Source organism: Lathyrus oleraceus, chromosome 5 (genome assembly GCF_024323335.1).
Source record: "Lathyrus oleraceus cultivar Zhongwan6 chromosome 5, CAAS_Psat_ZW6_1.0, whole genome shotgun sequence".
NCBI classification, from domain to species: domain Eukaryota; kingdom Viridiplantae; phylum Streptophyta; class Magnoliopsida; order Fabales; family Fabaceae; genus Lathyrus; species Lathyrus oleraceus.
This window is the reverse complement of record NC_066583.1, coordinates 632123926-632133329: the sequence shown is the minus strand read 5'-3', so window position 1 is coordinate 632133329 and position 9404 is coordinate 632123926. Positions and strand designations below refer to the sequence as shown.

Sequence of the window (9404 nt, the reverse complement as noted above, 5' to 3'; positions counted from 1 at the left end):
CAGATGGCAGGATTTACCATAAACTAGCTTAAAGGTTGTGGTTCCTATGGGATTTTTGTAAGCTGTTCTATAAGCCTACAGAGCCTCGTGAAGTTTAGAGGACCAATCTTGCCTAGATGTTGCAACAGTCTTCTCTAATATTTTCTTAATTTCCCTATTGGAAATTTAAACTTGACACTCGCTTGTGGGTGGTAAGGTGTTGTTATTCGGTGTCAGACCTCATATTTAAGCAACAATTTTTAAAGTATTTTCGAAATGAAATGAGATCCACCATCACTAATGACGAGTCTAGGTACACCAAATCTAGGGAAGATGACATTTTTAAAAATCTTAATCACAACTCGTGCGTCATTTTTGGGAGAAGCTACAGCCTCAATCCATTTTGACACATAGTCAACCACAACGAGTATAAATTTGTTTCCGCATGAGGAAGGAAAAGGGCCCATAAAATCAATACCCCATACATCAAAGATTTCCATTTCTAGGATGTTTTTCAATGGCATCTCATCGCGTATAGAAACGTTTCCAGTGTGTTGGCACCAGTCACATTTGAGAATTGCAATGTGAACATCCTTCGATACTCGTCCAATAGAGGCCAGATTGTAAAATCTTTGCACAAGTCTTGGACGTGCTTGCTTGCCCTCCATAAGGTGGAGCATGGCAATGGGTTATAATGTTTTCTATCTCTTCTTCAGGGACACATCGACGGAAAATATCGTTGACGCCTCTCTTGAATAGGAGGGGATCATACCAATAATTGTGTTTTAGGTCATGGAAAAACTTATTCTTTTATTGGTAAGTTAATTCAGGTGGAAGCATCGGACTGCTAGGTAGTTGACAGAGTCAGCGTACCAAGGGATTTTGGGTTGAGCATAAGCAGCTTCCATGATTTCTTTATTTTCAATTTTGGGGTTTCCTTTTCCAAAAGGATCTTCTCTTTGAGAGTATTAAAATATGTCATTTTGTAGTTGGGTAATAAGTCGATCATAAGGGAAGTCATCATTCATGGGCACTGGGTCCGCTTTTACATTATCGAGTCTAGAGAGGTGATCCACTATAATGTTCTCAGTTCCTTTCTTGTCTTTGATTTCTCAATCAAACTCTTGTAGCAGCAGTATCCATCTTAACAACCTCTACTTAGCGTCCTTTTTGCTTAATAAGTACCTAATAGTAGTGTGGTCGGTATAAATAATTATTTTAGCTCCTACTAGGTAAGAGTAGAATTTATCTAATGCAAACACTACAACTAAGAGTTCTTTTTCTGTGGTGGCATAATCATTTACGCCTCATCCAAGGTTCTACTCGCATAATAAGTGACATAAAGTTTCTTGTATTTATGTCGTCCCAAGACAGCATCGACGGAGAAATCACTTGCATCGCACATCATTTCAAAGGGTTCATTCCAATCTGGAGGTTGTATAATGGGTGCGGAGATCACAGCTTGTTTGAGCATTCGAAACACTTCTAAGCATTTTCCATAAAAGATGAATTCAGCGCCTTTCATCAATAGACCGGTTAAGGGTTTATTCAATAGTCTATTCACATTCTCCACTTTATCTCTACACGCTTTGCTACGGCTCCGCCTTTGTCATTCTTGACTACTGTAACACCTTCTTTTTTAGGTACGACATGTACCGGGCTGACCCATTTACTATCGAATATTGGATATATAATTCCTAGTACCTCCCTCTTAACTACATCGCTTATAATAGGGTTTACTCTCCTATGGGGTTCTCTTGAGGTTTTTGAGTCTTCCTCTAGCATAATTCGACGCATGCACATAGATGGATTGATCCCTTTGAGATCTAAGATGTTATATCCTAGGGGTGTAGGGTATTTCCTTAGAACATCCAATAATTGCTCAGTTTCTTTCTGACTTAAGTCTGCATTGACTATTACTGGGCGTTCAAGCTTTTTATCAAGGAATTCATACCTTAGCTTTTGGGTGAGTGTCTTAAGTTCTACGAAAGGTTTCTTTGGGAAAGGCATAGGATTGGGAGTTAGTGTGAGGCATTCCCTCAAACTATCATCCACATATGGTATACGCCATTCATCATCTTCAAATATATGAGGTGCTAGAATTTTTAGGACTTCAGTATCCTTAGGTGCTTCCATCTCCATTTCTCTTATACATTTGTCGATGATGTCTATGAAACAACTAGTTTCATCTGTAGCAGGTGCCTTCATAAATTGGGAAAGAATGAATTCTATTTTCTCCTCACCAACCTCGAAGGTTAGTTTTCCTCGTTTCACATCAATAATAGCACCAGCAGTGGCCAAAAAGGGTCTTCCTAGTATGCTTGGAATGTTGGAATCTTCATTTATGTCCATTATTATGAAATTTGTGGGAATGTAAAACTGGCCCATTCGCATGGGAATGTTTTCTAGCATACCCACATGGAATTTAATAGAGCGGTCAGCTAGTTTGAGAGACATTCTAGTGGGTCTTAGTTCGCCTAATTTGAGTTTTTCATAGATTGAAAGGGGAATTAAACTGACACTAGCTTCTAAGTCACAAAGGGCTTTGTCTATAACAAATGTTCCGATTACACAGGGTATGGAAAAACTACCTGGTTCTTTTAACTTAGGGGGCATGTCGTTTTGAATTAGGGCGCTACACTCTGCAATGAGCATTACTGTCTCATTATCCTCAAGTTTCTTCTTATTGGATAGAATCTCTTTGAGAAATTTGGCATAGGAATGCATTTGTGTAATATCTTTTGTAAAGGGCATTGTAATATTAAGCGATTTCATAAGCTCTACAAATTTCTTAAACTAACCTTCGGTTTTGGATTTAGCTAGTATTTGAGGATAAGGAATGAGTAGCTTATATGGTGGCGGAGGCACGTACTGTTTCTCTTTCTAGACTGCCTCTTTAGTTTTATCATCCTCCCCATTGTCATTTGGTTCATTGTTTGTTACCTTTTTAGTTTCTTCTTCATTTCGTTGAGACATGGGTGGATTTTGAATTTTTGGATCTGTTGGCCCGTTCAATTTTGTCTCACTTCTTAGTGTAATGGCATTAGCATGGCCTTTCGGGCTTGGTTGTGGTTGGCCAGGAAATATTCCAGTTGGGGCTGTTGCGGCTGCTTGTTGTTGGGTTACTTGAGAAATTTGGGTTTCTAACATTTTATTGTGAATAGCCATAGAGTCAACCTTACTTGCCAATTGCTTAATCAACTTGTTCATGTGAATGTTCTGGTTAGTAAACTCTTTGTTCTGTTGGCTTTGGGTTACAATAAAATTTTCCATCATTAGTTCGAGGTTTGACTTCTTTGGTGCTTGAGGAGCAGCGGGGGCTCCTTTTTGATAACTTGGAGGAATAATTGGTGCTAGGTTTGGAGCAAGCAACACGTTGTTGTTCTTATATGAGAAATTTTGGCGGTTTCTCCAACCAGGGTTATAAGTATTGGAATATGGGTTACCTTGGGCATATTTTACTTGGTCATACGGAATGCCAACTAATATATGGCCTTTGGGAGTGTTATGTCCAGGGGTTCCACATAACTCGTAATTAGATGTTGCAGCAGCTACGGTAGCTGCTGGAGTTACAGTTAAATTTCTAATCTTCTTAGTGAGAGCGTCCACTTTAGCATTAACATGGTCTATGCCATTTACTTCGTACATTCCACCCTTTATCAGTGGTTTCTCTTCAAAATTTTGCTCACATCCTCATTGATAGTGGTTTTGTGCCATGTTTTCTATGAGTTGATAACCGTCTTCGTTGGGTTTATCCATTAGAGCGCCGCCAGCTGCTTTGTATAAGGTTAGTTTGATTTTGTACAAGAAACCATTGTAGAAAGTATGAATAATCAACCATGGATCAAGTCCATGATGTGGGCAGAGCCTTAGCATATCATTGTATCTCTCCCAAGCTTCAAAAAGAGATTTGTTATCTCTTTGCCTAAATCGGTTGATTTGGCTTCTCAGCATACCCGTTTTGCTTGGTGGGAAATATCGTGCCAAGAAAATTCTCTTTAGTTTGTTCCATGTAGTTATGGAATTAGATGGTAGAGATGGAGTCAATCTCTGGCTCTATTTCTCAAAGAAAAGGGAAAGAGACGTAATCTTATGGCTACGGGATTAATACCGTTGGTTTTCAATGTGTCTGCATACTGCATAAATACTGATAGATGAAGGTTTGGATCCTCTGTAGGGTTACCAGAGAACTGGTTTTGTTGTATAACTTGCAACAATGAAGGTTTTAGCTCAAAATTATTTTCCTTGATGGCAGGAGGTACAATGCTCGAGTGTGGCTCTTCTGCGGAAGGAGCAACATAGTCCTTGAGATGACGGTTTTGATTTACGGGCATAATAGTAGTTGGGATATTATATTCTAAATGAAGTTTTCTAACTTGACTTCTTAGAATAAAACCTTCAATTTCGTTTATGGGAAATGTTAACTTCACCTTTGAAGAACGAGTGTCAGGCATGCAACCGACGAATAAAAAGAAAAGAAAAAATAGTTGCCTTAGTTTATACTACGCAACAAAGGAGTTAAGATATTGGCTAAATTGGTTCCCGACAATGGCGCCAAAAAACGTGATCGTGACTTAGTGAGTCTATCGAAATATATAATTGCAAGTGCACAGTTGTATCGTGTAGTTTTAAAAGATATTGAATCCACGGGGACCAATAGTCAATCTTATCGTTATCTACCGGGGCTATGTAAATCTAAGTCTAATGAAAATTTGATTTGGGGGAAGTTAATACTAAAGTTAAAATAAAGTTTGGACAATAAAGCAGAAAAGAGAGACCGGAACGTGGATCTCAGCGTACCTCGGGAACTCAATAATTCACCGGCGTGCATTAATGTATTAAACCACTTTTTAGTAGAGAAATATTAATGTAAAAGTATTTGTCTCACACTCTCATTTTATTGATTCTAGCTATACCTCGAGACCAAATGCTCTCACTAGCCCATTTGCAATCAGGAAATACTTTTTGAAAAACAATAAGTTCTAATTAATCCTAAATCGCTCTCGCTATATTTAGGATTAATGCCCAATTTTTACTATCTGGTTCAAATCTCACACTCTCGTTTTATTGATTCGAACCTTAATGTTTTCACTCTCATGCAAAACTTTTCAGAGTTATAATTAAAAATCAAAACTAGAAAAAATGATTTATAAAAAGGGGTTTACGCCAACTTATTACCGAGTCTCGTCGAAACGACGGTCCTCACGTACCGGACTCAAAATGGTTTATCCAGACATGGTATTAGACATAAATAAATGATTCAGAGTAATATAAATTTTCAACATTATTGTATGTAAATAAGTGGCAAACAACAAAATTAAAGTAAAATAACTATGTAGAACCTGTAACTGGAATTAAACGCGGAAGTACTTCGAGTAAACTGAACTAAATGGGAAAATAACTTTAAATGCTGCAACCTTGATCCAAGATTACAAATACAGATCTTAAAAACTATGGTGTGATAGTCCCCCAATGTGAGAGATATATCACTATTTCAATGTAATATCTGCTTAAAACTAAGAGCTAAAATATCTGCGTACAAACTTGGATGCCAAAAACTGCTTAAAACTACCATTTTATAGTGAAAATATGTGTTAAACCAAGTCTAGGTCGTGTAGACTTCGTGCGAGAGAATTATGGGGGAATGGGGAAAGAATAATTCCTTCTACTATGTTTTTTCAGGAACTGAAGGTCACGGTGATCGCCATGAAGTTTGTGGCGGTCACCACAAGTGCAAATATTTTTTTCGGTCCTTTTTTATGTTCATGGTGAACGCCATGAGGCATGTGGCGGTCACCACAAGCCTTAGACTCCATCTTCATACTTCCTTTTTCTTCTCTGGTGGGTTCCACGCCTACCTAGTCATGACATGGGCCATGGAGATCTCTGCAAGTGTATTTTTGCCACTTTTCATCATTTTCGTCTGGTTTCTACATAAATCGACTTTTACTCGTAAAGTACCTGAAACATGCATAAACCACAAACATAATACTACAAAATGAAATAAACTAACAATAAAAGATGTGCAAATCGAGTCATAATAAACTATGTTTTTCGGTGTTATCATAGTGGCTAGTGAGTTAACGCTTTGTTGCATCGCTTAATCCTGCTTATGCTAGTGGACTAGGGATAGGATGCTCCAAGTAGTGATTAGTGAGCTATATAGAAAGGGATTGGTTATATCGGTTTCGTTAATTTGTCGTGGAATTATAGTGATGAGATTATTCATGTAAGGCATAAAACATCAACAATAGAGAAATAGGGGATTCTAGACACAACCTGACCACTTTCATAATTTTGTTTGAACCCTTTTTTATCCTTCTCTTTGAAGTTTGAACCCCCCCTATTTAGTATTTTAGGCGCATTGTACACTTTTTGTCTTGTTAAAAAGCAGTACATGTGGATTCGATATTTTATTATTGCGACACTATCGGTACACTTGTCGAGAAGTCATCAGCTTACATTAGTGATAACCGCTACTATAGTGAATCGCTCATTCAATGTCATGTACGCCATCATTTTCTGGGAACTAGGGATACACTAAAAGAGCATGCCACCCTACAAGGGCATGGCTCGTCAAGCATTCAACGATTCCATAACCCACCCTTGTGGTGCCATAGAGTTACCAAACTCCCTTTAATAAAGAGGTGATGAATATATGATAGGTGTGCGCTTCCTAGTGATCTCTTACAAAATCATCTACATTTTCATTCTAAGAAGACCTTTCTTGTGTTGAACAAGTGACTCCAAACACAAGGGATTGAATTGTGATGTTCGAATTTTAAAAACTTTTTCACAAAAATGATTGATTAAAAAGGTCTATATTAAAAGCAAATATTAATAGAGAATAAGCAGCGGGAAAGACAAGAATTAAAGAGATATGATAAGAAAGATCACACCAGAGATTATCCTACTTCGACCTTAAACCATGCAACCTACTTCATTCCTCAAGAGTTTTTTCTTAAGATTTCCATTAAAACCAACTTTAGTTTTTACACAGGATCAACCCAACAACCTTAATCAACTTGAGCTTTTGCATAGGATCATATCAACAACCTTACGCAAACAACTTGAAATCTTGCATTGGTTCATCTCAAAAACCTTAACCTAAACTTTTTACAGGTTTAGCTTGCAACCTTCAAATCTATTACAATATCACAAGAGAGCTACGTTCTTGAATAAACAAATTCAACCTAACAAAAAGATACCAAAACTCTCATATGATATTTTTCACTCTATCAGCACTAAGACAATGACATGTGAATAAAACTTATAAAATAATGGGAACAAGATAGAAAGAATAGTTTATAATTCATAAAATTTGTGTGTTGAGAAGTGAGGAAAATTTTCCATTATATAGAAAAATATTTGGCTCAAAAAGACAATAATCCATGGGCTTTGGTGTTTCCTACTAGATTAGAATGCCTACCTAATCGATTAGATTGAAGACCTAATCGATTAGATTGAAGACCTAACCAATTAGGAAGTTGAGTTGGTTTCCCTAATTTGTGAGAAATATGTTTAATTGATTAAGTACTTGTCTGAATTGGTTTTAAGAAGTTTTAATAAAAAAGATGAAAAGTTTGAAATACTTTGTGTTTATGTGTGTGAATATGTGTGTGTTTGTGTGTGCGCGTATATCCTTAGTATTGTAAAACTTACTCTTTCTTCATTTACAATTAATTGATCAAACTATAAAATAAAACACTGAGCACAAAATTAGGAGAGCTTTCACAACTTCGCAATTTCAGTTTCCTTTCTATTTTAACTATGTTTAGCTCTTTCATTTGAAACTCTAAACAATGTGCCTTGTGTTAGAACAAAATTGGTTTGTCCTATATCCCTTAGGTTTTTATGATAATAAAGTATTTAAATAACAGTTGGATATACTAATGTTTGATCAAGTATGCAGAATCATAGACTATAATTTCATGATAAATCCAAGTATTGGTTCTGACTCTGAACATTCAAATAGAAACATAAAGATCATATTTTGATGGATCAAAAGCTAAAGAATTGATTCTGATGAAGTTATCTTCTAAAGAGGTCAACATTCAAACATCAGCGTCTGAAGGAATCAGTCTTTGAAGAATAGACTTTGGAGAAGTCTGCTTCTAGTGATCAGAACCTGAGCTAGTCAAAGCACAGGGACCAAGGTGACGTCAATAGGTCATTGTTCATATCTGAACACACTTTATCATGTGATGACATAATCTTTATTTTCTTCATAGAGTCTGTTGGGACACAACTATTAATTTCTTTTGTAGCAAAGGTTTTTCAAACTAGGTTTCACCTAACCTGACAGTTTGGTGAAACATCCCAACGTCTCTTTTGAAGCTTCTTAACGGACTCTACTATTGCATATTCAACGACTCTTTTTCTTCTCTATTTAAAGAGCAAAAAGACTTGAATAAAAAATGCCAAACTATGCTAATGAAAATCAATTGACAACGAAACAAAAGTTACTATGTCAAGCACAAGTTAATATTAGGATTTCTTTCCTTGTATATCTTATAGATCTTTAAGTCTTATTGAGTTGTATTATTTATTCACCTCTGATTATATATCAAGTGTATTCATCCAACAATCATCTATCGGCTAGGTAGATTGTTAGAAGTATCTTACTAAGTGTTCGAGCAAGGAAGTCTCATACGTGCGTGTGTATGTGTGTGTGTGTGCGTGTGTGTGTCTGTGTGTGTGTGTGTGCGCGTGCGTGTGTGTGTGCGTGCGTGTGTGTGTGTCTGTGTGTGTGTGTGCGCGCGTGTTCGTGTGTGCGTGTGTGTGTGCGCGCGCGCGTGCAAGGAAGTCTTTAACTTGTATTCTAGAGCAAGGAAATCTCAAACTTGTGTGCTTGAGCAATGAAGTCTCATACTTGTGTGTGTAAGCAAGAAAGTCCCAAGCTTGTGTGCTTGAGAAAAGATATTTCATACTTGTGCGTGTGAGAAAGGAAGTCTCAAGCTTGTGTGCTTGAGAAAGGAAGTATTTTACTTGTGTGTTTGAGCAAAGGAAGACCCTTGCTTGTTTGCTTGAGCAAATTATAATCTTGTGTGATTATAGTGAAAAATCTTTTGTAGTACAAGGGGATTGAATTACTCTCGAGTTGTGAGAGGAACCAGGATAACTCTGTGTGTTATTCTTATTTCTTACACTTTATATCCGCAACTTATTTCTAACTAACTCAGATTTTATAACCTTGTGTTTAGAATCTAATTTAAAAGTCTGAAAAGAAAGAAAAAACAAACACAACCCCCCCCCCCCCCCCCCTTTTCCTATATTTTTCTCACCTTAATCTTGTACATACTTCTTGACTGGCTATGTTTATGATTTTTTTTCCGGTTGTCATCACCAAAACCTTAAGAAGGCATTACTATAGAACCATATTATTTCCTTTTTTATGATGACAATGCATCTTTCAGAGAGATAGT

At 36.9% G+C, this 9404-nt stretch overlaps 1 non-coding gene across 1 annotated transcript; it reads left to right on the top strand.

The window, feature by feature from the left end:
• The first annotated feature begins 3826 nt into the window (after positions 1-3826).
• On the top strand, positions 3827-3933 carry LOC127089385 (small nucleolar RNA R71). The gene has a single exon (XR_007790991.1). It is a non-coding gene; the product is annotated as a small nucleolar RNA R71 (small nucleolar RNA).
• The last annotated feature ends 5471 nt before the right edge of the window (positions 3934-9404 follow it).